Genomic DNA, 26,153 nt, shown 5'->3' on the forward strand with positions numbered 1-26,153 from the left:
AGGCGGACAGACATGCCCAGGGCAGGGTCCCCCAGAGCAGGGAAGCAACTGGAACCATATTAGCTATGTGTATTATTATCATTAGGAATAAATAGCCTGGCCCGCTACGGAGACCTGAAAGAATTTGAAGACACTCAGAACAGCAAAAACCCTTAGAGAGGCGTGGAGGAGCAGTTAGGTGCGTTCCTCAGAACAGTAGTTCTCAGCTTGGAGCACACAGCAGAAGCCCCAGAAGACTTGTTGACATAGACTGCTGGTCCCCTCCAGGAGACCCTGGCCCCAGAAGTGGGATGTGCCTAAGGATTCTGCATGGCTACCCAGCGTCACCCAGGGGCTGACACTCCATGGGCCTGGCCTTGAAAATCTCTCCCAGTCAGTGGGGTTTGCCTGCACATTAAAATTATTGGGGATGGCCGGGCGTGGTGCTCAAGCCTGTTATCCCAGCACTTTGGGAGGCCGAGGCAGGTGGATCACCTGAGGTTGAGAGTTCAAGACCAGCCTGACCAACATGGAGAAACCCCATCTCTACTAAAAATACAAAATTAGCCGGGCATGGTGGCACATGCCTGTAGTCCCAGCTACTCAGGAGGTTGAGGCAGGAGAATCACTTGAATCCAGGAGGCAGAAGTTGCAGTGAGCCAAGATCGCGGCATTGCACTCAAGCCTGGGCAACAAGAGAGAAACTCCGTCTCGGGAAAAAAAAAAAGAAAATTATTGGGGGTGTGTTTATTTAAAAAAAAAATCCATGCCTGGACCCCAGCCCCAAAGATTCTAATTTTTAAAATCAGCATTTAAAAAAATCTCCCCAGCCCTCTAAGGGCTGAGAACCACTCACTGTGTTCCAGGCAGTCAACAAATGCCTCCTGGGCTTTCTCTGCCCAAAGACATTTCTTCCAAAAACCTTTCCTTCTTCAGATTCTGTTACTAATTCTACAATACAGCATTTGGGAGTAGGTGGCAGTTTTTTTTCTCACAACCCCTAGAATCTACGGAAGTATTGGTTTCACTGGAATTATACCAGTGCTTCCGGGTAATGCTTTGATGATAGGCTTGTCCAGATCAACAGTGGGAATACCTGTGTGGTGAGGGAGGGTAGAAAACAAAACCCCGGGGCTGCCTGCAGTGCTGGAGCTGGGGAAACATGTCAGGTGGGGCTGGGGGGACCGTCAAAGCCCCTTATCCTTCAAGAGAAGGAGAGGGTGAGCCCTCACCCGCAGTGAGGCAGTGGAATTTCAGACGCGAACTTCTCAACATCAAGCAGCAGATTTGGGGGCAGCAGAGGCAGGGCGGGGACTCTGTGGCCGTGGGTTCATTTCTCAGGACTGCCATAATACATTACCACAAACTCGGCATCTTCAAACAACAGATATCTATCCTCTCACCGCTCTGGAGGCCAGAAGTCTGACATCAAGGTGTTGCCTGGCCGAATTCCCTCTGATGGTGCTCAGGGAGGGCCCAGCTTCTGGTGTTCCTAGGCGCTCCCGGCTTGTGGCTGCATCACTCCAATCTCTGCTTCCATCCTCACATGGGCTTGTCCTCGGTGTCTGTGTCTTCTCCCCTGTCTCTTACAAGAAAACTTGTCATTGGGTTTAGAACCCACTGGTTAATCCTGAATAATCCCATCTCAAGATCCTTCATTAAGTCACATCTGCAAAGATCCCCTTTTTTTTTCAAATAGGTTCCCAAACACAGGGTCCAGAGGTTAGGATGCGAATAGATATGGGGGGGGGGGGGGTGCAAGTTAACCTGATACAGCCTCTATCTGCAAAGAGATACAGTTTGCAAAGAAATGTTTGAATCCATGTTGCCTGTGTTCTTTCTCTCTGCCAGCTATGTTGCAGGTTTCAGAATCAGTAACATCCTAGTTTTAGCAGTGGACAGAAATAAAGAGCTAGGAAAGAAGAAATTTGGGAGGCCGAGTGGGCAGATCACTTGAGGCCAGGAGTTTGAGACCAGCCTGGCCAACATGGCGAAACCCCATCTCTACTAAAAATACAAAAAATTAGCCAGGCCTGGTGGTGGGCGCTCCCAGCTACTCGGGAGGCTGAGGCAGGAGAATCGCTTGAAGCTGGGAGGTGGAGGTTGCAGTGAGCCGAGATCACACCACTGCACTCCAACCTGGGAGACAAAGCAAGACTCCATCTCAAAAAAGAAAAGAAAAGAAAAGATGGAAGGAAGGAAAAGAAAGAGAAAGAAAGAAAAAGAAAGAGAGGAAAGAAAGAGAGAGAAAGAGAAAGAAAGAAAGAAAGAAAGAAAAAAAGAAAGAAAGAAAGAAAGGCAGGAAAGAAAGAGAGAGAAAAAGAGAAAGAGAGAAAGAGAGGGAAGAAGAAAGAAAGAAAGAAAGAGAGAAAACAAACGGAGGGAAGACAGGCAGAGGAGGAATAGACCAGAAAGAACAAGGGCTTCCACCCCATAACTAAATCCCAGAGTCCTGGGTGGCCAACTGACATGAAAGACACGATCTCCTACAGAGTAAGGACCATGTTGCCTTTGACCTTGTTGTCCTCTCCCTGCTCTCCCCTCTCCACTGCGGTCTAACCGGCCACATTCTCGCTGTACTCAGGACTGAGCTCCAACACCACCTCCTCCAGGAAGCCCACCAGCTCTTCAGCCCTTCCCCTGGGCTGAGCTGGTCATTCTTTCCCCTGGCCCCCAGGGTTCTTGATTTGGAGAAGGAGGTAGCAGGGGTCCTCAGAAAAGCAAGGGGTCAGGAAATTGGACTCTGCTAAAAAGCTGAAGATAAAACTTGCCAAGTCACTCTATAGAAGTGTTTCATGAGACGTTTCCAGATTATCGAAGCAAAAGAGAGACGCTCCCTTCTATGCTTTCTTCTAGTAGCGTTCAGTCAATTTGATTGGCTTTATCTGTGGGGAAAAAAAAAGCCATGGAAAATACTAATTTCCCACTCTACTGGGTTGTTTGCTTGTTTTTTTCAAATAAGAAAATAATGTCTCACAAAATCTGGCATGCAGCCATGTAAATTAGTGACTAAAGCCAGGACAACACCATTTTTACAAATGCTCAGGTCACAGGCTCTTCCTACATTTGGGGCCACACCACACTGGGAAGAAATGCCCAGGCCAATCCCCAGCAGAGCTCGGCGTCAGGCTGGAGCTGGGCAGGGCACGTCCTCAGCACACAGTGCAGTGGCTCCCGAAGGCTCTGCAGCCAGGGGCATCAGCAGCCTACCCTCCTCACAGCTATTCTCCATTGAAGGGAGGTCTGAGCGGCCACCCCAAGGCTGCCACCCTTGTCATGTAAATGGGGATTGGGAAATGGGATTCCACCAGCGAGACCTGGGAAGGCAGGAAAAAGCATGAGTCAAAGCTTGTGAGGGTAAATGTGCAAGGCAAGTTCATTTGGGGGGATCCGCTCAGGATGGTTTCAGGGGACACAAGGGAGGGGGTTTTGAGGCTACACCACAGCGCTTGGATTTTATGCTAAGGACAATGAGGAGCCGACCAAGGTTCTGAGCATCACAGTGACATAATCAGATGGAGGCTTTGGGAAGCTGATGTCACTCATGATGCAGAAGCAGTGAATATTGATACATTGTATTTTGCAAACAGAAAATTTGCGTAAAAACAAAAATTTTTCATTAAAAAACATGAATAACATCCAAAGACAAACTACAAAGAGGGAAAAACTATTTGCAACTCACACCACAGAGAAGGGGTTGCATTCCTTCATTTCCAAAGGGCTCCTGCAAATCCATAGGTAAAAGACCAAATTCTGAATAGAAAATTGAACAAAGGAGGTGAACCAATAGTTCACAGAAAAAGAAATATAAGATGGCTTTTAAACATATATCAAAAGATGCACAAACTCACTCACTCTTGATAAAAGAAATACAAATAAAAGTACAATGAGATACTATTTTATCTACTAAATTTACAAAGATTAAAACACATATTTTAACCTATGCTGGTTGTAGGGGAGCACTAATCTCTAGCTTTGTGAAGAACGGTTCATCAATATGTGTTCAAAGTCAAATGCATATTCTCTTGACCCGCCAACTTGCTTCTAGGAATTTGTCCTGCAGCTACACAAGAACCTGGGTTTTCATTTGTAATAGGAAAATACTGGAAGCAGTGGAGAACTCCATTAACAATTGGGTGGTGGTAAGAACACTGTTATGGGTTGAGACTTGTCCCCAAAAAAGATGTGTTGAAGTCTGAATCCCCAGAACCTCAGAATGTGACCTCATTTGGAAATAGGGTCATTGCAGATGTAACTGGTTAAGATGAGGTGGAGGAGGGTGGCCCTTACTTCAATATGACTGATGTTCTAGAGAGAATGCCTTGTGATGATGACAGAGAAACACAGGAGGAAGGTGGTCCTGTGACAATGGAGGCAGACATGGGAGTGGTGCAGCCACAAGCCAAAGAATATCAGGAATCTCTAACCACCAGCGGAAGCTAGGAGAGATGTGTGGAGCAGATTCTGTCCAGAGTCTCAGAGGAAGCACGCTCCTAATCTTGAACTTCTAGCCTACAGGGCAGAGAATTCTTTCTGTAAATTTCTATTGTGTAGGCCACTCACTTTGTGAGTGTATTAGTCCATTCTTGCATTGCTATAAAGAACTACCTGAGACTGGATAATTTATAAAGAAGAGGTTTAATTGACTGAGAGTTGTGCAGGCTGTACAGGAAGCATGGCTGGGGAGGCCTCGGGAAACTTACAATCACGGTGGAAGGCGAAGGGGAAGCAGGCAGGACTTATATGGCCGGAGAAGGAGGAAGAGAGAGAGGGGGAAGGTGCGTCACACTTTTAAACAACCAGGACTCGTGAGAACTCACTCACTATCACAGGAACAGCAAGTGGGAAATCCGCCCTCATGATCCAATCACCTCCCACCAGGCCCCTCCTCCAGCACCGATGATCACAGGTCGACCTGAGATTTGGGCAGGGACACAGACCCAAACCGTGTCAGGGAGCTTTGTTACGTCAGCCCTAGGAAACTAATACAAACACACCTTCTGGAGCTGCAGCACTACCTGGGTTAATGTCCCCCAACTCTGCCACCGACTAGTTCTGGAGCCTTAGTTTCTTGATTTCTCTAAGCCTTCATTTTCTCATCTTTAAAACGGAAATAAGAATACAACCCATCTCCTAGGGTTGCATTTAGGTTAAATGAACTAATACCTGAGAAGCTCTTACAGAGAGGCTTGCACAAAGAATACAACTGTATCGGTGTCATTAAATATAAACAGATGCATTTCAGAGTAAGATACAGGACATGTGTACAGTAAAATGCTATGCAGGCCTTAAAAAGAATGCTTCAGATCTATGGGCACTGATATGGGATGATGTCTAAGCTATATTAAGGAAGAGAAAGCAAGAGGCAGGCCAGCTTGCATAAGTTGCTCCCATTTGTGTAGGAAAAGACAAATATAGTGATCCTGTGTGATATGCAGATTTTGGGGTTAACTGGTAACAGTGGGTGTCTCCAAGGGGCAGCGGTGGGCCATGGGGACAGAGGTGGAGAGTGTCTAACTTTTCACACATTTGTACTTTTGGAAGTTTTCATCTTGTACATGTATCACCTCTTCATAAATTAAATGAATCAAACATTTGAAAGAAAGACCCTGCTGGCACTCACAGGAAGGAAGGAACAGGTTGGTGGGGCTGGCTAGGATTCGGTGTCATTAGTTAACTGGGAAATGATTCAATCCTGACTCTGGGTGGTGGGTTCAGATGGAGAGGCAGGAATGTGGAGAGAGACTCAAAAGGTGCTGAGGGGATGGGCTCCTCGCAGAAGTGAGGGACAGGGAGAAGTCAGGGACCAGCTGGCGGATGAATGAGCCACCTGCCAAGATCAGTGTCTCGGGCTATATGGACTGCTGTCACAACAGACCATGTACTGGGTGGCTTACAAACCACAGAAATTTATTCTCACAGCTCTGGAGGTGGGGAAGTCCACGATCAAGGTGCTGGCAGATTCGGTGTCTGATGAGGGTTTGCTTCCTCTTAGACCGCCATCTCCTCACTGTACCCTCACCTGATGGAGGGGTGAGAACAAGCTTCTGGGGTCCCTTTTATAAGGGCACTAATCCCATCTATAAGGGATCTGCCCTTCTGAACTGGTCACCTCCCAAAGGCCCCACCTCCTAACACCATCACCTCGGGGGTGAAGCTTTCAACATATAAGTTTTAGGGTGACACAAACGTTCAAACCACAGCAGAGTTTGGGATGTGCAAGGTGAGCAGCAGAGTAAGGAAAAGGTATTCACTCCTCCTTCAGAACATGCCTTTTGGCTTCTTCTACATCCCTATTTGGTCGGTAAGGCTTGTTTTCCACTCTGTCTCAGACACACGGACCTCCTTGGTGTTCCAGAAAGGAAATCCAGCTCGGACAGAACCAGGCTTGTCTCCCAGTCCCACCACTTCCTGGCTGTGTCAGCTCGCATCAGTCACTCAGCCTCTCTGAACTTCTTTATTGAATGAAGTCCTATCTAGAGAAAGAATGTGTGGGCTACAGGAGGTGATGGACGATAGTATTGTTTCCAGTAATAACTGTTGCCATAAATATGTACAAGTTACTTTTTGCCTGAGAACTTCCTATGGATATGTAAGCAGGCTTATTTTTAAATCTGCGTCTGTTACAGTGAAAATAAAAGTTGGCTTTGGCTTCTGTAAAAGGAATCTTTTGAATTCCAAAGAAAGAGGCTCTGGAATTCAGAGGTTTGTTTAAAATAGGCAGATCCCAGGAGTCTGCATCTGCTCCTGGCATCACAGGCGGGAAGTAGCTCTGTGAACGAGATGCCAGGCAGGCAGGCAGGCACAGGTCCTCAGTCAGAAATGGCTGGGCGCTAACTCGCCGCTAGCAACAGAGACAACAGCAGCTGCCACCCCTTTCCGGGGGCCAACCACATACACCCACTGGGTAGCCCCTCTGTGAGAAAGCTTTACTGATATTACTACCAGGAATTCCAACTTCAATTAGCAAATTCGGTCCTAGAATTTCCAGTTCACAGATGGAAACATTGAGGTTCAGGGAAGTTACACAGCAAGTCCAAATTCACACAGCTGGACTACAAGGCTAAGGCCAGGTTTTAAATTCAGTTCTGCTTGAGTCTGTACTCCTGACCACTATGTTATACCAGGCAGCTTCCTGTGCAACTGCTGGCTGGGAGTGGGCCACCTTTCAGAGCCGGGGGTCAAGGTCTTGAGCCTTGTTGCAATGTTACGGCAGTGGAGAGGGACAGGAGAGGCCTGGAGACAGCACCTCCTCGCCTTGGCTTTTCCCCATGCCTGAGACCCCATCACCACTTCGTCTGAAGTACAGAGGCTCTAATAAGACTCTCCTGCATCCTTCTTTCTTCCTGGAAATTACATTAGACAGTTTCCCCAATGCGTGTCCCATGGAACACCAGTCCCTCCTGCTGTTTTCTAGGAACCAGGCAAGAAGGGGTTCTGTGAATGAGCTTCCACCAAGAATTCCTAAAACAGGCTTCCACAGAGCCCCTCGGGGAAAACACTGGCTCAAGCAACTGCCCTAATCCTTTTCTAAGGCACAGAGGAAGTGGCCACAAACATTTAGCTCTCTGGAGTCACTGCGAGAGACTGTGAGAGCTGGCACTGGCTGGGGAGGGGGTGGCCAAGAAACCACCTGGCTCAGAGACCATCGGCTGCGCACGGCCAAGGGGCTACTGTTTCTAATCTGCATGTGATCAAATATTAAGGCTCAGGAGCAGGGACGGAAAGGGCGGTGCAGCTCCTCCCTAATGAGGCCTGGATGATTGTCAGTGGCTTGGCAAAGGGCCCTGAGCCATGGGTGGACACAGCCCTAAGCCATGAGTAGCATCACCTGGGCCCGTGGCAATGACATGGGCCACCCCTGACTCTCTTGTGCCTGACCCAGAGGCTGGGCCTCAGGCCTGGCTCTGCCTTCGAACACACCAGTTTTGCATCTATTTGTAACTTTACTTCATGCCCTATATATGTCTCTGCTCATTGAATTCTCCTTTGAACTTGTAACGTCTTACTAATGGCTTCAATAACTATCAAGTTAAATAAAATCACTGACATATGGTCATTTCATATATATATTTTTATTATATTTACATTCATCTTATTTACATTTCATATTTTTTATCTCCTTTATCAACAGTCTCCTTTATCATCTTTTATCATCTATTAATCTCCTTTATCATCTCCTCTTATAAACAGTCACAAAAATTTAAACAGAACTCCAGCCCTTTTTTCTATTAATTTCTTCCTCTTGGTTTCCTTAAGTTTGTGGAGTGCTCTTTCTCGCTTCTTGACTTAAAACATTAGTTCGTTGATTTTTATTATTTCTCATTTAACAATTGAAATTATTTTATGCTACAGATGTACATCTTTGGTAGGAAGAAAAATGGCCCCCACAAAGGTATATTTACTTCCTAGCCCTCAGAACCTATTAATATTACCTTCTATGGCAAAAGAGTGAATATCGCTTTATGTGGCAAAAAAATTGATAAAGTGATCCTAGGTTATCCGGATAGGCCTTAGATGCCATCACTTACAGCCTTATAAGAGAGATGCAGGGAGAAATTTACCATAGACACAAGAGGAGAACGTGAGGCCAGGCGTGGTGGCTCACGCCTGTTATCCTAGCACTTTGGGAGGTCGAGGCAGGAGGATCGCTTGAGCCCAGGAGTTTGACACCAGCCTGGGCAATATAGTGAAAACTTGTGTCTACAAAAAGAAAAAAGTTAGCCGGGTGTACTGGTGCATGCCTGTGGGAGCTACGTGGGAGGCTGAGGCAGGAGGATCGCTTGAACCCAGGAAGTCAAGGCTGAAGCGAGCTGTGATGGCACCATTGCACTCCAGCCTGGGTGACAGAGCAAGACCCTGCCTCAAAAAAAGAAAAGAAAAGAAAAAGAGAAGGTGATGTGAAGACGAAGGTAGGTACTGGAGTGAGGCAGCCTCAAGCCCGGGAGCTCTGGGAGAGCTCCCAGAGCCACATGAGGAAGTGTGACGCTGATGACACCTTGACTTCAGGCTTGTCAGTTTCAGAAGGGTGAGAGAATGCACTGCTGTTGTTTTATGCAGCTTGTACAGCAGCCACAGGAAACTAATACGTCATCTAATGCAGACTTGGTCAAGTTGCAAGTGTTTCTGTGTATTAGATGCTCATTTTCATTATTTTCTAGGTGGTCTCCAATTGCAGCTTTTAGTTACGCTCTCATATTTAGAAGAAAAATTCTGCCCATTCTTTTTAAGTGGGTCTTGTTAGTGGCTTTGGCTGATAATGTTTAGCGTGTTAGTATATGATATTATAAATTCGGATTGTGCTTTTCGGGCATTTATCCATATTTTTATTACGGCAAAATTTGTTATCAATGTTTTTAATGTTCCATGGGATTGGAAAAGTTGTAAAGCAACTTATAAGAGGAAGTAAATCCATCCATCCATAATTTGTATCATCTAAGTTCCTTGTTTTACCTACTTGGTCTTAAATGATTAAGAGATGTCTGTTAAACTGTTCTACTCTTAGCATGTTTGTGAAAATTTCTCTTTGCTTGTTTTCTAGATTTTAATACTATTTAGTACATCCCATAAAACTCTGGGATTTTGTTTTCTTTGTTTTGTGTTCTTTACTTCTTTACTACCCTCGTAATTTTTTGTAGTTTCTCGATCTTTTTTTCTCTGTTACAATTTTTGTAGAAAAAAGAAAACAAAACACATTTCCTTCCATCTTTTTGAGCCATTTTGTTTTACGTGAGTCCCATGGAGAAAGTATATAGCTTAATTTTGATTTTAGTTTTTGTATCCAATTGTAACCAATTTTGTTTTTGTATCTCATTTGGGAATAAGCATGAGGTTTAACCCCTTTACACTTAACTGATATTTTTGTTCTTGTTTCTACCACTTATTTTACTACACGTTTTAAAATAATTTTTCTGCTTTCTTTAGCTTTGACTTTTTTTTCCTTTTTTTTCCCTCTGCATTTGCTCATGCACACAGAATTTTTTTCTATGACTGTGAAGGTGTACGTGCCATTTTTAAATCTTCTGGACACACTGATACCCACCTGCTCCTTCCAGAGCCGTCTCTTCACTGACACTCCCAGCTCTGTACTTGGGGTAGCCACCCCTGTGTTTATTCCTATAACAAATACGTAATAAATCCATGTGATGTGCCAGGCATGGTGCCAGTCCCCAGGAATCAAGTGAACCATGCCCTGCAGCTCCTGCCCCGTGGGACAGATTGTCTGGTGGTGGGAGAGAGACCTTAAGCTAGCAATTCTATTAATAATTATTTTAGCACAATTGCAATAACCATACAGCTGCCTTCAAATTCTATGAACGTGTAACAGTTGGAGGAAGACATACATGACTTGCTTGCAAATACATGTCTCTATATAAAGGGTCTCAGAAGGACCCAGGTTTCAGCTGCTTACATCTTACAAGCTGTGATGCTTTCTGGAAAAGGCTCACTGCACATAGGCCCTCAGAATCATTTTGGAATCTGCCCTCTGCCTGCTGGAATCCGTTTCTAACCCATGCCTGGCACTCTCCCCTAGCTACCAGCTGGTGCAGGGTCTTCCCTGTTTCTACAAACCATGCTTATTTCTGTGAAGGCTAGGAAGAATCACACGCTATGTGCTTTACTGGAAAGATTGAAGATTTGGCTTCCATGAAGACCTGGGAACTAGCACAGCGACTAGCTATTGAAATAATGTATTCACCAGAATCCTTTGCTGTAAGCTGCCTCAGCCCTTTGGGAAGAGGAGAGGACATAAGTAATAAATATATTATTATAGTCCTGACTCAGTCCTTAACTCACTCTGCAACCCTGGGTGAGTCCATTTGTAGACTTTGGTTTTTCTGCCCTATCCTGATGTGGCATGACAGATAACAGAGTCAATGAGTAACTCATGGAAGTCCATGCACCTCAGATTTTGCCCTAGGTCTAGGGACAGCAGGAGAGGAGGCTGAGGGGCAGGAATTGGTGTTCACTGGGGGAAACACTGTAGGATGTTCCAGGAGAAATCTGGAGATTCCATATACAGAAATAGACCCAGAACCAGTTCCTCACCAGGCCTCCCAGGAGACAAGTGGTTGGGGGGATCGAAGCAGGCTCAGGAATCAGAGAGGGAGATGGAGTTTCATAGGCACACACAGGCCCCATGGGCCTCTACGACATGGGGTTGAGGTGCTCCCTTGGGCTCTGCCCAGCTCTGATGCTGTGGCTCTCCAATCCTGATTCATCTGGTGTCCTGAGAACACAACGTGGGGATGGGCCCACCATGGCTTCCCATTCAGCTTTCCACTAGGGTCAACTGTCGCAACTACACCTTTCCAGCGATACCCCTTTGTTAATGCCAAACTACTTTTCCAAGAGGCCTACCCAGAAAGAAGAGCTTATGGAGGTTGGGATCAAATCAAAGCCACTGGGGTCAGCAACTGTGTCAGCTCCCTTAGAGAGGGTGTTCAAGTGGCTGGTGCAGGCAGCAGAGAAGGGGGTCTCAAGGCTCAGCTCAATTGAAACAGCTCTGGTCCCTCAATAGCTGTTCCCCGGCCCATCCCACAAGCCCAGAAGGCTTAACAAGGACATGAATATGAACCTGGCCCTCCTTCTTCCCTGTTTCTGTCACATCCCTTCTACCACCCAGCTAGGTGGCTTACCACCCATCTATCTTGCAGGCAAACATATGAACAGAACATCAGCTTTGGGATGGGAATAGGGAGGCAGGAAAGAAAAAAAATTCACCCACATGTTCTCCAACTCTACCTTCCCCCAAATGTAGCTCTTAACAGGAGGCACCATTAATAACCAGAGCTAACTGCTGGCTAAGATTTTTCTTTCTTTTTCTTTCCCCTTTTTCTTTTTTTTTTTTTAATCTGGTGTTTATAATTCCAATTGGTGTAAAATTTCCTGATGGTTAACACATCACATTACCGACACTTTTGAATAAATGACTCATTCCCAAATAATGGACTAGCTTTGTAATTTGGGAAGTAAAATCACATTTACGAGTCCCTGGAGTGGAGGGTCTATATTGTTGTGCATAAAAAGTAGATAAATCATAAAAGCGAAATCTGCAAACACTCCCATTAGCCTTTGTCCTCGCATTAAGGCAGCGCCTCTTAAAAGGGCACAGCTGCCTAGAATCACCAGAGGGCTTTATACTCGGGCCCTGTTTTATCTTGATGGTAAAATTACATGTTGGTCACTGTAATCCCGTGTCCAGTGGGCCGGCGGCACTCCATGTCCCTTTCCCAGTCCGGCTTCTCATTCCCATTCAAACCATCCAGACCACATTGACTTTGGGTGCTTTGTGGCCAAACATGGAACCCCATCAAGAAGAAACACTCCTCAATTACGACAGATTCAATTACGAGGAGCATCCACAAATAATAAATAGGTGCGTTGTCAATTTAGGGTTCAACAAGCCCGCCACATGATCCTAATAAGACCTGACGGGGGGTTTTTTTTTTCCTTTTCTTTTCTTTTCTTTTTTTTTTTTTTTTTTAGTAGTTGGGAGTCAACTATCATGACTTTGTTTTAAATGCAGACGCGCATGCATTTTTAAGTATATCCATTTTTAAGGGCAAAAAGTACACATACAACCGAAAATGCAGACTCAAGCCTGCGCTATTTTGTGCTGAACTCTAATTGTATTTTTATGTGCTGTGGATTTGAAATCTAGAAGTCCTGGGATTTTAAGCCTCAGGTCCTTTTCCCACTTTTCCAGAGTACTATAAATTAGTTTAGTATGCTTGAAAGAACCCCTAATTGTAACTGCTCTTGTTGACATATCAACTTGAGGCCGCACAGAGCTGGCTTAGGGGCTGCTGCCCTTGGTTTTGTAGTTACAGTGCATTTCAAGGGCCTGACAGGTCCAGTGCTAAGATGTTCTGAATTAGATTTGAATTACAACCGCTAAATGCCCTTGTCAAAGATTGTTAGTCCTGACACTAGCCATGTACCTTGAGCTGACTGTTCCGATGCAAGGCCGACGGCTTAAACAAAGACATGCCCCCAAGTTTCATTCCGAATTGTCAAAACGTAATTGAGTTAAAAAGAGCAACTACAGCATAAGAATTGCAATCTTCGCTGCTTCTTTCTGCTTTGAAATAAATCCAGGGGACAATTTAGCAGCATCACAGGCACAAAACAAGAAGAGTGTTTTCCACCAAGATGTGGGGTTCTTAAAAAATAAAAATCTAAACTCATCTCTGTATTCCAGGATTAGACTAGCTGAAGACCTTGCTGAATGCCTTTCAATTTTGGACTTAGTCCATCCCACTTGAAACAAGTAAAAATAGCCAGCTAAAGAATTGACCCAGCACAGTGCCAAGTCCATCGCTGTCACTCAGCCAATGTTAGGCATGGTAATGAATGAACACATTTTAAGAAAGATCAACAGATCGTGGGTAGAAAGATGGAACGTTGAAGCCAGGCAACCAAACTTGAATTTTCTTCTTGTTGCCAGATGTGTGATCTGACCAATTGCCTACCTTTTCTGAGCCTCTGTGTCTTCATCTGCAAACAGGAGGACACCCAGAATACCCATGACTGCCTCCCAGAGTATTGAGTGAGACCATGGCTAGAAAGCTGCATTGGCGCATTGCAGCCAGCTGATCGGTTTTCTTTCCTTCTTTAAGAGATTGCCCACAGCAGGGCTTCACGAAGCTGTAATGGGAACTTTCAACCAAAATCCACAGAGCAGCAAGGCCTGGAAAGGCTGCCATGTGAGTGCCCAGCTCAGAAGCCATGAAAGCTAAGCAGCACAGACAGGTGGGCAGCTGCTGGTATCACAGGAGGAGTGGTAGGGACCATCGTGGTTGAAGAGTGCCTGCTCCATCTGAAAACTCCCCAAATTCCGATCTCAAACACATCATCCAAAACAAATTTAGCTGAGTGAGGACTCAGCCAGGGGCCAGCAGTTTGCAGAGGATTTATACCTCAGTATACTTAAGAGAAGGCATCTGGTGAATTGAAAATCAAGTTGCCAGATAAAATGTAAGCTCTGCTTCCCCCAGTTATATTTGAATTTCAAATAAATAATTTTTTAGTATACATATATCCCAAATACTGCAAGGGCATATTTTAAAAGTATTTATTATCTAAATTTAACTTCAGTTAGGGGTCCATTTTTTTCCCTGCTAAATATGGCAATCCTTGTTAGAAAAAAACCTAGAACTGGCTGGGCACAGTGGCTCATACCTATAATCCCAAAACTTTGGGAGGCCAAGGCAGGCTGATCATCTGAAGTCGGGAGTTTGAGACCAGCTGGCCAACATGGTGAAACCCCATCTGTACTAAAAATACAAAAAATAGCTGGGCATGGTGGCACACACCTGTAATCCCAGCTACTCGGGAGGGTGAGGTGGGAGGATAGCTTGAACCTGGGAGGTGGAGGTTGCAGTGAGCCAAGATTGCACCACTGCACTCCAGCCTGGGTGACAGAGAGAGACTTCGAAAGAAAGAAAGAAGAAAAGGAAAGAAAGAAAGAAAGAAAGAAAGAAAGAAAGAAAGAAAGAAAGAAAGAAAGAAAGAAAGAAAGAAAGAAAGAAAGGAAGGAAGGAAGGAAGGAAGGAAGGAAGGAAGGAAGGAAGGAAGGAAGGAAAGGAAGGAAAGAAAGAAGAAAGAAAGAAAGAAAGAAAGAAAGAAAGGAAGGAAGGAAGGAAGAAAGGAAGGAAGGAGAGAGAGAGAAAGGAGAGAAAGAAAGAAAGAAAGAAAAAGAAAGAAAGAAAGATAAAGAAAGAAAGAAAGAAAAGGAAGGAGGGAGGGAGGGATGGAAGGAAGGAAAAAGAAAGAAAGAAAAAAGAAGGGAGGGAGGGAGGGAAGGAAGGAAAAAGAAAGAAAGAAAAAAGAAGGGAGGGAGGGAGGGAGGGAAGGAAAAAGAAAGAAAGAAAAAAGGGAGGGAGGGAGGGAGGGAAGGAAGGAAAAAGAAAGAAAGAAAAAAGAAGGGAGGGAGGGAGGGAAGGAAAGAAAAAGAAAGAAAGAGACGGAGGGAGGGAAGGAGGGAAGGAAGCAAGGAAGGAAAGAAGGAAGGAAGGAAGGAAGGGAAGGAAAAGAAAGAGAAATAGCCTAGAACTGGAAGTAAAAAGAAGACAGGAGGAAACCCAGCTCCAACTTAGTCATGCATTGAACCTCCCTGATCCTCAGATTCCTCAGCAGTGAAATGATAACATCAACCTTGAGTCCCACGGGGGAGAAGGGGCATGAATCCCGATGGCCTTGGGTGCTGTTTTACTTGAACATGAAGCGCTCTGCTCATGTTCACTGTGGCTGTTTCAGAACCGGCGAGTGCCATCAAGATGCCAAGCGCAAGAGACTGTTTCATTCCCAGAGAGATAAGTCTCTGCTCCCTCCCTTGCTAAGGAAAGTATGCGGTGTCTCAACTACACATGTATTTCTTAGCAGGGATGGAAATAGCAAGCTCTCAAATTGCACCATCGGATTCTTGGACTTGGAACAGGGAGCACAAATCTGGGCAGCTTAATATAAAAAAAAAAAAAAAACCACTCCGGAGAAGACGTCCCAGTGACTTGTTTGGGGATCCCTCATCCAGTGGCGAAGGAGTGTGATAAGAGATGAGATTCTGTGTCCACATCTGGAAAGGCCATCTCGTGCTTCCCTAGGGAAAAGCCTGAGGCGCCCAAGGAATGTTTGCCCTGGCGAAAGCCGAAAAGGGGAGAGAAAGAGCAGGTAGCAGAAAGGGACAGAGAAGCCACTAAAACGGGAGGTTCTCACTCAGCCTCAGACTTCGACCTGGAGGACCGAGAACAGCTGCCCTTTCCTCTTCTAGGCTGCAGAAAAATCGCTTCCATGCTCTCAAGTAAATAAATGAGAGGAAAAATAATCATTTTTGTGGGTCCTGCATAAAGCCCAAAGCAAAATGTCCTCCTTAAAAAAAAAAAAAAAAAAAAAAAAAAAAAAAGCTGAAATGATGAAGTATGCGTCTGCAATTTTACCTACTGGCACGCCCCATCGGATAAACAGGGTTTTATGAAAGAAAATTATTTCTTGGTTAGAAAACTCCAGACTGATGAAAGAGAGACACTTGTCTTCAGGCCCGATAGCACCAGCTTTGAAGCCACAGGTTTGAGGGAATTAGCTCAACCCAGCATCCCTTCACTCTGTTCGTGGCGTTAATTTCCGATTCCATTAAGCAGCCCATCGGCTCGCAGCCTCCCCTCCTCCCCTCCCCGGGCCTGATTCGGATGCAAGTCACAGCGCCGGAGTTCAAGCTGATGCCTCTTAAGAAGGCCTATTTTGACACAGTAATTACAGGGCTTGAACGATGCTTTACATTAGAGTATAAAACACTCATTAAATTAAAATTCTTCCATGAAATCATGAAAATAAACAGTCTGTCCAAACTGGCATCAACAAATTCACAGGGTGCCTCTGCGTTTTCTCAGCCTGGGCTAGCTAAGGGCTGCATTTAACCACGAAGTGTGAACGGTTCACATTCCTTTGAAGGCTGCATTCTGCTTCTTTTTAAGATTATTGCTTTAATTGTTTTTACAACTTGTAAGATTTTAAAGCTATTAAGCTTCCAAGTTGGGGGTGGGAAAACTTGAAATGGGGACCATAGTACCCGGCCCAGAGTGGGAGTGGGGGTGGGAGACAGGTTACCATTCCCAGCCCCCAGACCCTTCTGGGACAATTAAAACACAAGGGACAAGATGAGATGGGCAATTTCTCCATGGTCCCTTGAGGGATGGAAAATAAACCTCACATTTCAAAGAATCTAGATAGGAGAGGAGGCAGCATGGTTGCATGAAAAGGGCAGGGCACTTAGAGCCAGCCAAACCGGGCATGAACTTGGCAACTGAACTCTCTGAGCTCACTGTAAAATAAAGTGAGGATACCCAGGATGCCCATGCCTACTTCTGGGTAGGTACTTGCTGGGACTACAGGCATTTGCCACCGCGCCTGGCCACAACTGTTACTATTAAAACACATTATTTCTTCCCTCCAACTCTTCCCCCTACTTCTCAGTCTATGGCTGCATGTAAAATAAAGATAAACGAGTACAGTGGATCTCATGATTTGTTGGAGTTACGTTCTCTAAAGCAGCCACAAACACCAAACTAGCACAGAACCACTTGCTCCTAGGAGAAACACAGGCTTAGGTTCCTGCAAGCCTTGGGTCACGTTTTTGTCAACCGATCAATACATAACCATGTATTGTGTGTTTTGCTTCAATACATCGTATTTAATATATATTGTTGATGTATTAACATTCAACTCAAGGCCAACAGCCCAGCCAACTGTTGCCTGAACGACGCTCATCTATGAGCTACGTTTTCTCTGCAAGGCACATCACAGCCTAGGAACTTGGGCTCAGGAACATTAGACAGCACTTCTGCATTGCGCTTGGGAGCCATTTTTAAACAGCAAAATCACCAACAAAAAGTGCTAAAAGGCAAACAAAATGTGTAGCACTAGATGCATTGCAATGAGGACACTTGTTTGCCGTATGGAAGCTGAAAGACGAAGGCAGAGAGCGCGTCGCTGTGTTCATCCTCAGCTGGGAACATGCAGAGACTCAAATTATTCCCTACTCGGCCCATGTTGGTGAATGACTCCAAAAACAGCACTGAGGTTACAGATAAATTGTATCAAGAAAGCACATTTACCAAAATAGGATCCATGAGCCATGAGGATCAATCGTACTTTATGGGCATAAACAGGGGGGTACCACTGCTTTCCAAGCAGAAATGTCAGAGAAGAAAGTGGAGATGACATGTGAATGCGTGTCAGGGAAGAATCAATCTTGGTGCTGCTCCCTGATACCTACAGAGACAGGAGGAAGAGAAGAGTGACAAGAGTTTGATCAAGTTGAAGACAAGACAGATGTTATGATGCAGGTGTCTAACACTTTATTTAGCACCACACGTTGATGGGTCAAAGGCTTTGTCCAAAGGCAGGGAGAAGATGCTCTAGAAAGAGAATGAAATTGAAACAAAGATAATTTGAGGTTTCTAGAGTACTCAGAAAGAGCAACCAGGGAGGAGAGGAGAGCCGCAGGAGGAACTGGCACTGAAGCCCCAGAGAGGCACAGCCAGGGTTGGGTCCTCCCCTCGAAGGTCTCATATTCCTCTTTGGGCTGTGGGCCTCACTGAGCTACCAGGGCTGCAACCACCCTGCGCCCCAGCTTCCACACTGCCTTTTTTGGGGAATCCAGATCAAGGGATGGACCATGGAGAACAGGCCAGAACAGAGGTGATGAGATGTAGGGAGCTTGGAGAATTCAGTGGAAACAGAAGCTTAAAGTTCACAGAGACAAACAGATGTGTATACCCTCCACCAAGATTCCCCAGGGAAATTGGGTGGAGAGTGATGACAGAGTCCCACCAGATGGGAGGCAGGGGTTCAAGCCACTCTCACTTGCCTATACAAAGGAAAGATGACCCCAAAGTCAGTATTACAGGACACCCAGGAGGCTAGTTCTTGGGACATATTGAGTTGCTATGAAGATTCAGGATAACTTATACAAAACACTCAGAATATAATGGTGCTCTATAAATCGGAATGTTATAGGTACAACTGTTACTACTTTTTTTGAGACAAGCTCTTGCTCTGTTGTCCATGGGTGCAGTGGCACAATCTGGGCTCACTACAACCTCTGCCTCTCAGGCTCAAGTAAACCTCTCACCTCAGCCTCCAGAATAGCTGGGACTACAGGCACGTGCTACCATGCCCAGCTAATTTTTGTATATTTTGTAGAGGCGAAGTCTTGCTATGTTGCCCAAACTGGTCTCAAACTTGTTGGCTCAAGCAATCTGTTTGCTTTGGCCTCCCAAAGTCCTGGGACTACAGGCATGAGCCACCGTGCCTGGCCACAACTGTTATTATTAAAACACATTATTTCTTACCTCCAATTCTTCCCCCTACTTCTCAGTCTATGGTAACTTCTCAGAACAGAGACTGTGTCTTAGTCTTCTCTGGATCCCCAGTGCTTAGAACAAAGCCTAGCCCATGGTAAGTGCCCAGGAAACATTTGTCAAAAGAATAAAAGAAAATGAGCATGGGTTTCATGAAGCTCGTCACCTGCCTTCTTAAAGGAAGCATTGTTTTGATGGGAAGAAATTTGCCAGGCCAATAGTATGGAATATATGCCCAGTGTCTCCAAACCTAGCACCAGAAAATAACCAAGATCCCCCTCTGGACATAGGTTTTCCTACCTGGGCTGTGAAGAGCCCCAGGACATCACACAGGGGGCCTCAGGTGGGCTCTGGAAACCAGAAGGAGGGATTAAGTGGAGGAAAGCCAGGCAGGCATGGTTCAGGAAGACCCACTTAGCCTCCACTAGCCATGCAGCAAAGCATTAAGTTTATTAGATTATTCATTGGAATCACAATGTCGATATTATTTAACAACAACAAAAAAAATCCTTGCTTAAAAAATAATAAAAGACACACTCAGACACCACTGACATTCAATCACTTAATATTGGAGAGAAAAAAACTGAGATTCAGAAAATGAAAGTGACTCGACCAAAGTCCCAGAGCAAGAAAGGGACAGACTTGGGCCAGAAGCCTTGTTTCACCACACCACTGGATGGTCTTCATGGAGTGCACCTCTTTAAGTATTAGTTTATTGTTTTAGTCAGGATGGAATAGGCTAAGTTGTTGTAAAAAACGATCCCCAAAATCTCAGTAGCTTAGCACAAAACTTTCTCACTCACACAGACTCCGATGCAGGTCTGGGTGATTCTCCAGGGCAGCTGCTCTCCATGTGGTCAGTCAGGGTTCAGGATGCTTCCTTGGTGTAGCTGCACCATCTCAGCATCCCCCATAATCAACCCCGTCTGGGAGAATGAATCACACAAAAGCTTCTTTTCACCGCCTCAGCCTGGAAGTGACAGACATCACTTCCACCCACATTTATTGGCAGCAGTAGTCATGTGATCCCGCCTAACTGCCTTGCAGTTGGGAAGTATGGTCTTCATATGCCCAGGGAGGAGAAAAGAACTGGTTATTATGTAGGCACTGGTCATTCTGACCAGGTCTGAGTTTTTGTTCAGTCCCCAAGAAAATGGAAAACCTTGGGCTTGGAGTCAGAAAACCTGAGTTCAAGTTCTAGTTTCACCAATTTGTGACCACGTGATCACAGCCAAGTCAGTACAGCACCCTGAGCCTCATGTTCCTCTCGAAAATGGGTGTAATGGTAATGCCAACCTTCCCTCAGGAGTATTTTGAAGTTCAAAGCTGAGGCAGATGGAGTTGACTTGAAAATTACAATGAGCTCTACAAATATTATTTACTCTAATTGCTATCCAAAGCTTAGGCCTTTGTCAGACTTAAGCCAGAGGACTGTTGAGTTCAAAAAAATGCATAATCGACTCTCAAACAAGTTCTCCCTTGACAAAAAGAAGCAGCGCAGGGCAGAAAAGAAACTCACATTCCTCTGGATTCTTGAGAAAGATCCAGAACTGTAGCCCACCAGAATGGAAAGAACTGCGATGACTGTCTCTCCTGCTTCTCGTTGTACAGAAGGGGAGACTGAGGCCATTATTAAAATGCTGTCCCTAGAAAAAGAAATACTAGCATGTATTAAGGAGTGCTAAATTATCCCCATTTTTAAAATAATCATTTTGGGTTTTTCCCATCTTGTTCATCCTCAATCTCCTTATAATGCTTAGCTGTCAGAGAAACGCAATTGTGATTTTAAAAGCATTAATGGTATTCAGGGCTGTTGAGCATAAAATAATACAGACATGTGTATATCTTGCTGGTCTGGACATGAACCAGAACAATATTTCTGAATAGATTTACATTAATATCAATATATCAGGAAACTTTGACCCAGTAATTCCACAGTGGGGAACCTATTTAGAATATGTACAAAGAAAAAGTCACACACATAGACACTAACCATAACAGCTTATATAATAGTGAAAAATTAAAAACCCTTTAAAAATCCAACAGTAGGGAACCAATAAAGATAAAATGGTAAAATATTATGCAGCCATTAAAAATAATAGAGTTTTTAAGGAAATGAGAATACGTTTCTGATAAAATGTTATGAAGAAACAGCATCTAATTACTTTCTTCAGTTTTAGTGTGAAGATACTATGAGCCAGGCTACAAACTGAGCTCAAAAGTGTTCATTCATTGCCTTATACATTAATTCGACAAAGATGTATTGGTGGCTGATATGTGTCAGGCACTCTATTAAGATCTGGGACACAAAATCATCCACCTACTTATCCATTCATTGACTGTATTTGTTAAATGTGTATTAGGCAAGCACTATGCTAGGCACTAGAAAGCAGAATTGTATCTAAGTGTGTAAATAACACCAATGTGAAAAAAAGGCCATACTAAAACCTTCTTAGGTATTAACTCTGGGTATGGGATTCCGAATGATATCAAACTTTTTTCTTTGTATTTTCCACATTTTATGCAATAAACATTTATTGCTCTTGAAATCGGGAACAAAATATTGAGTAGAAGAAAAATGTTAAAACCTGAAGTGGGACATAGTTGTAAACCTGAGTTTCAGGAGAACTTATTGGAGGGGACAGCAGACTCAGACACAGACATTGCTTTCTGGCTCCAGAACAAGCCCCCATTTGTCTCTTCTCCTGCCTTCTGACCCCTGCAGCATTTGTTTTCTAAATGAATGGAGTGCACCTTTTCCTCCACACTGCCGCCATGTTTCTCATCAAAACAAAAAGATCAGGGAGCTGCTAGTTAAACAGGTCTGGATTTGAATCCTGCCTTTGCTACTTAACAGTCATTAGACCTAGAAAAAAGTGTTTATGCTCTCTGGACCGCTACTTATTGATCTGTAAAATGGGTATAATAATACCTACCTCATTAGATGCCCTTGGCAAGTATCTTAGTCCATTTGTGCTGCCATCATGAAATACCTTGGACTGGATAATTTATAAACAACAGAAATTTGTTGCTCACAGTTCTGGAGGCTGAGAAGTCCAAGATCAATGTGCCAGCAGATCTGGTGTCCGGTGAGGGCTCTCTGCTCATAGTTGACATCTGCCAGTTGTGTCTTCACATGGCTGAAGGGGCGAACAAACTCCCTCCTGCCTCTTTTATAAGGGTACAAATCCCACCCATGAAAGTGCCAGCCTCACGACTTAATCACCTCCCAAAGGCCCCACCTCCTTATACCATCACATTGGGGGTTAGGTTTCAATATTTGAATTTTGGGGTGACACAAATATTCAGATCATAGCAACAGCTAGGGCATATATTGTATGTAGGGCACCTAGTGTAGGTCTAACAGATGTTTAGCATGTTTTATTTTCCTCCCCTAAACATCCCCCATCCTTAATTTCCTCTGGGAAATACAAGGATTTATGATATGGTATTCTAAAATATCCTTAAGAATGATTAACTAATTAGAAATATTAGGAGCCCACTAGTGGAGTTCAGGACTGATGTATCATCCCATGATATCATCAATGACCAGAGTCTTTCTCCATCTGCTTCTCCAGCTTAGGCGGTGGCTTCCATCCTCGTGGTCTCAAAATCACTCTTTTTTAAACCAGAAAGCAACAGTTTTCCCAGTAGCCTGAAGATACAGGCTACTATTTGCTCCTCATTGAGTCAAAGAGCAATGCCAACTACAAGGACATCTGGGAAACTAATTTTACACTGGGACCATTGCTACTCTGAACAGAATCTGAGGATCTGTTTATAAGGAAGAAGAGGAGAATGATATGGAGTAGGCAACCATGTTTGTTTGCTGAGAGTTGATACTCATTACCAGAAATGTGGCTCTGGGACCCTGTTCTAAAAAAAAAAAAAAACCAAAAGATTTTATATATAAAAATATTTGTTGATGAATTCTCTATAATAGTAAAAAAATTGAGAACAACTAAGTACCCAAAAATTAGAGAGGTAATCAAGTTACAGGGTATATTCACTCAATGAAATATTATGTAGCCATTAAGATCATACTTAAGAAGACATGAGGCAAAATGTCTTCTTAAGCACAATCTTAATGGAAAAATGCTTATGCCATGATGTTAAGTGAAAAAGCAGAATGTACAATCATCTCTGCTCATTCCTAAAACTATGTGAAATATGTATGCCTATGGAAAAATACTGAAAGGGACTTAAAAAATAGTAGCTCTCTGATGGAATAGTGATATTATGATCAATGTTTTTCTTTATTTCAAAATTTTCTGCAATGCTGGTAGATTATTTTTTTCAATTAAAAAGCTGTACATAAAAATTAGATTAAAAAAAAACCCTAGCAAAGAAAAAGAGAATCAAATATTTGTCAGGTCCTGAAGGGGTGATTATTTTCTCAGCTTTGAAGCCAAAGAGAAAATTTCAGATGAAAAATACAACCAAGTGTGATGAAACAAAATATAAACATGCAACCAAATGCAATCCTTAAGCAATCTGCTTTATTTAGCAAAAGTAATTGTTTTAACAGTAGACAAACTGCTGGCAAAACTGCTGGCAATGTTATGTTGTAACTCAGATCCAGTGGCAGAGGGAATGGGCGTGACCTTTTTGGAAAGCAATTTGGCAACATATCTCAAGAGCTGTGAATATAATCCTAGGCTTTAGGCTGATATCACCACCCTTGAGATAGCGTGCTAAAGACATAACCCAATAGAAGATAAAGCTGTGTGCACATAGATGTCCCTTGCAGTGTTGTCTATGACGCAATACTTGTAGAGCTATTCATTACATGCTAAAGGTTTGGGACAGTGTGCACAGAACTCCATGAAATGCTATTCAGCCTTTGGTAGGATCACTATGAGGACAATACTGTAAACTGAAAATGTGTTTTGACATAATAATACATGTTTAAAAATGGAATCCACAGGCCTCAGAGCCCAATTATTCAACAAATCTTTATAGCTCACTTTCTGTGTACTAGGTGATGGGGATACACACTCACACTGAAGAGTGCAGGGCTCTCAGTGGGCAAATAGGGCTGAACTTAACCTAGTCTGATGTGCAACAATGTGTATGTGACTGTGTATGTGTGTGCACACATGTGTGATGCGTGGAGTGTGGAGAGTGTGTGCAAGGGTTACACAGGAATGTCCAAGGTAGGATTATGAATTATTTTTTCCATGTTCAAAGTTTTCCTAACATTGTTATATTGCTTTAAAAATAAAATTTTAAACTTCCAGAATGAAATAATTCTGCTTCTATTCTCAGGAATCTGAGAAAGGGAATGTATCTGAATCATTAAAAAATGTAATCTTCATTCCAAAAGTTGGGTGTGTAGGCAATTATGAGCAAAGGCTCAGCCACCATACCACTGTGGGAAGTGTCACCAGTACTACTGAGGAACTAAAAGTTTAATGGATTTAATTTTAATCACATTCAAAAACTGAAACAGTGTAAAATGTTCTCTGTCACTTTATTACATTTATTAATATTAACATTAATTAATATTAAAATTAATTATACCTGTTTCTTTTTTCTCTTTAATTGCAGCTACTAAAAATTCTAAAACTACATATGTACTTTCCATTATCTTTCTATTGAACAGTGATGTTCTAGATGCTAAGCTCGTGTCAATTATGCTTTTAAAAAATCTTTTCTAGTTTGGAGCTTGTCTTTTCACTTTTCATGAAATCTTTTGATAATCAGGACTTCTCTATCTTTATGACCTTTGAGTAGAGACAGATTTTTAAAGATGACACTGAAAAACAAATTGCAAGCCTTAAAAGAAAAGATTGACAACTTTGACTTCATCAAAATTGTCTCTTAAGTTTCATTCTGAAACATTAGAATGTTTGCCTTGCATATTCAAGTGTGTGATCCTTCTGTGGAGTTGGGACACATTTCTTTTTTCAATTTAAATTACCAATTGCTCTAACTTCATTTATTGGCCAGTGCAACCTTTCTTTCCTTTGCTCTTCCTGCCAATGTGTCACATACCAGGTCTGCAGAAGGCATTAGTTTGTTTCTGAGTATTTTTTCTGTTCCTTTGGTCTATTTGTCTGTCCTTGCACATACGCCACACTGTCTGAATTACAATCATTTTACATTCTTGATACCTGCCAGGGCAAGTCATCCTGGTTGCTGTTTCTTCTTCAGGAGGCTCTTTGCTGTTCTTGGTCTTTGGATCTTTTATATAAATTTGAAAATCAACTGTCAAATTTCTTCCAAGAAAAAATAGTAAAAAAGAAAACCTCTCAGAGTTTGATAAAAATGGCTTTGGATCAATAAATCAATTTGGAAGAAACTGATGTTTATGAAATATTACGTCATCCCATCTATATCAGTGTTATGTCCCTCAATTTAGTTAGTATTTTTAATGCCTTTCAATATATTTTTATAGTTTCCTACTTAATTTTGAACTATTTTGTTTGTTCTATTCCAAGGTACTTTATTTTTTGTTATAGCTGTAGATACTATATTTGTATTGCTTTTCTAACTGTTCACTGTTGATATATAAAAATGTGACCAATATTTGCATAAATTGCTTTTATATTGAGTGTATAGTTTGCTAGGGTTGCTATAACAGAATGCCACAGACTGAGTGGCTTAAAGAACAGAAATGTAAACAACAGTTCTAGAGACTAGAAGTTCAAGATCAAGGTGCCTCCAGGTTTGGTTTCCAGTGAAATCTCTCTCTTTCTATTGCAGACAGCTTCCTTCCTGCTGTTTCCTCACAAGGCCTTTCCTCTGTGTGCACATGGAAGGAGGGAGATCTCTGGCGTCTTTTCCTCTTCTTATAAGGACACCAGTTCTATTGAATTAGGGCCCCACCCTTATGTCTTCATTTAACCTTAATAACCTCATTAAAGGCTGTGTCTTCAAATACAGTTACATTGGGGGTTAGAGGTTCAACATATAAATTTGTGGGGGACTCAACTTAGTTCACAATATCTAGCAAACTTGCTAACCTCTGCCATTAATTCTGATAAATTTGTGCAGAGATTCTTAGGTTTTCCAGATGGATAAGAATATTATCTGTGAATAATGACACTCCCCTTTCTTCCTTTCCAACATTTACACACTTTCTTTCTTTCCTTACTTTCTACATTGACTAGAACCTCCAGCAAATGTTAAATAGAAGCAATGATAGCAGAAATGTTTGTCTTATTTTGATTTAAAGGTAAAGATTTTAACATTTCACCATAGAGTGGGGTATTTGGTACAGATTTTTGGCAGATACTCCTTATCAACTTAAGGAAATTCCCTTCATAGTTGCTAAGGATTTCTACCATTAATTGAATTTAATCAAATGCT

The sequence above is a fragment of the Pongo pygmaeus genome, chromosome 15, assembly GCF_028885625.2.
Source record: "Pongo pygmaeus isolate AG05252 chromosome 15, NHGRI_mPonPyg2-v2.0_pri, whole genome shotgun sequence".
Classification (NCBI taxonomy): domain Eukaryota; kingdom Metazoa; phylum Chordata; class Mammalia; order Primates; family Hominidae; genus Pongo; species Pongo pygmaeus.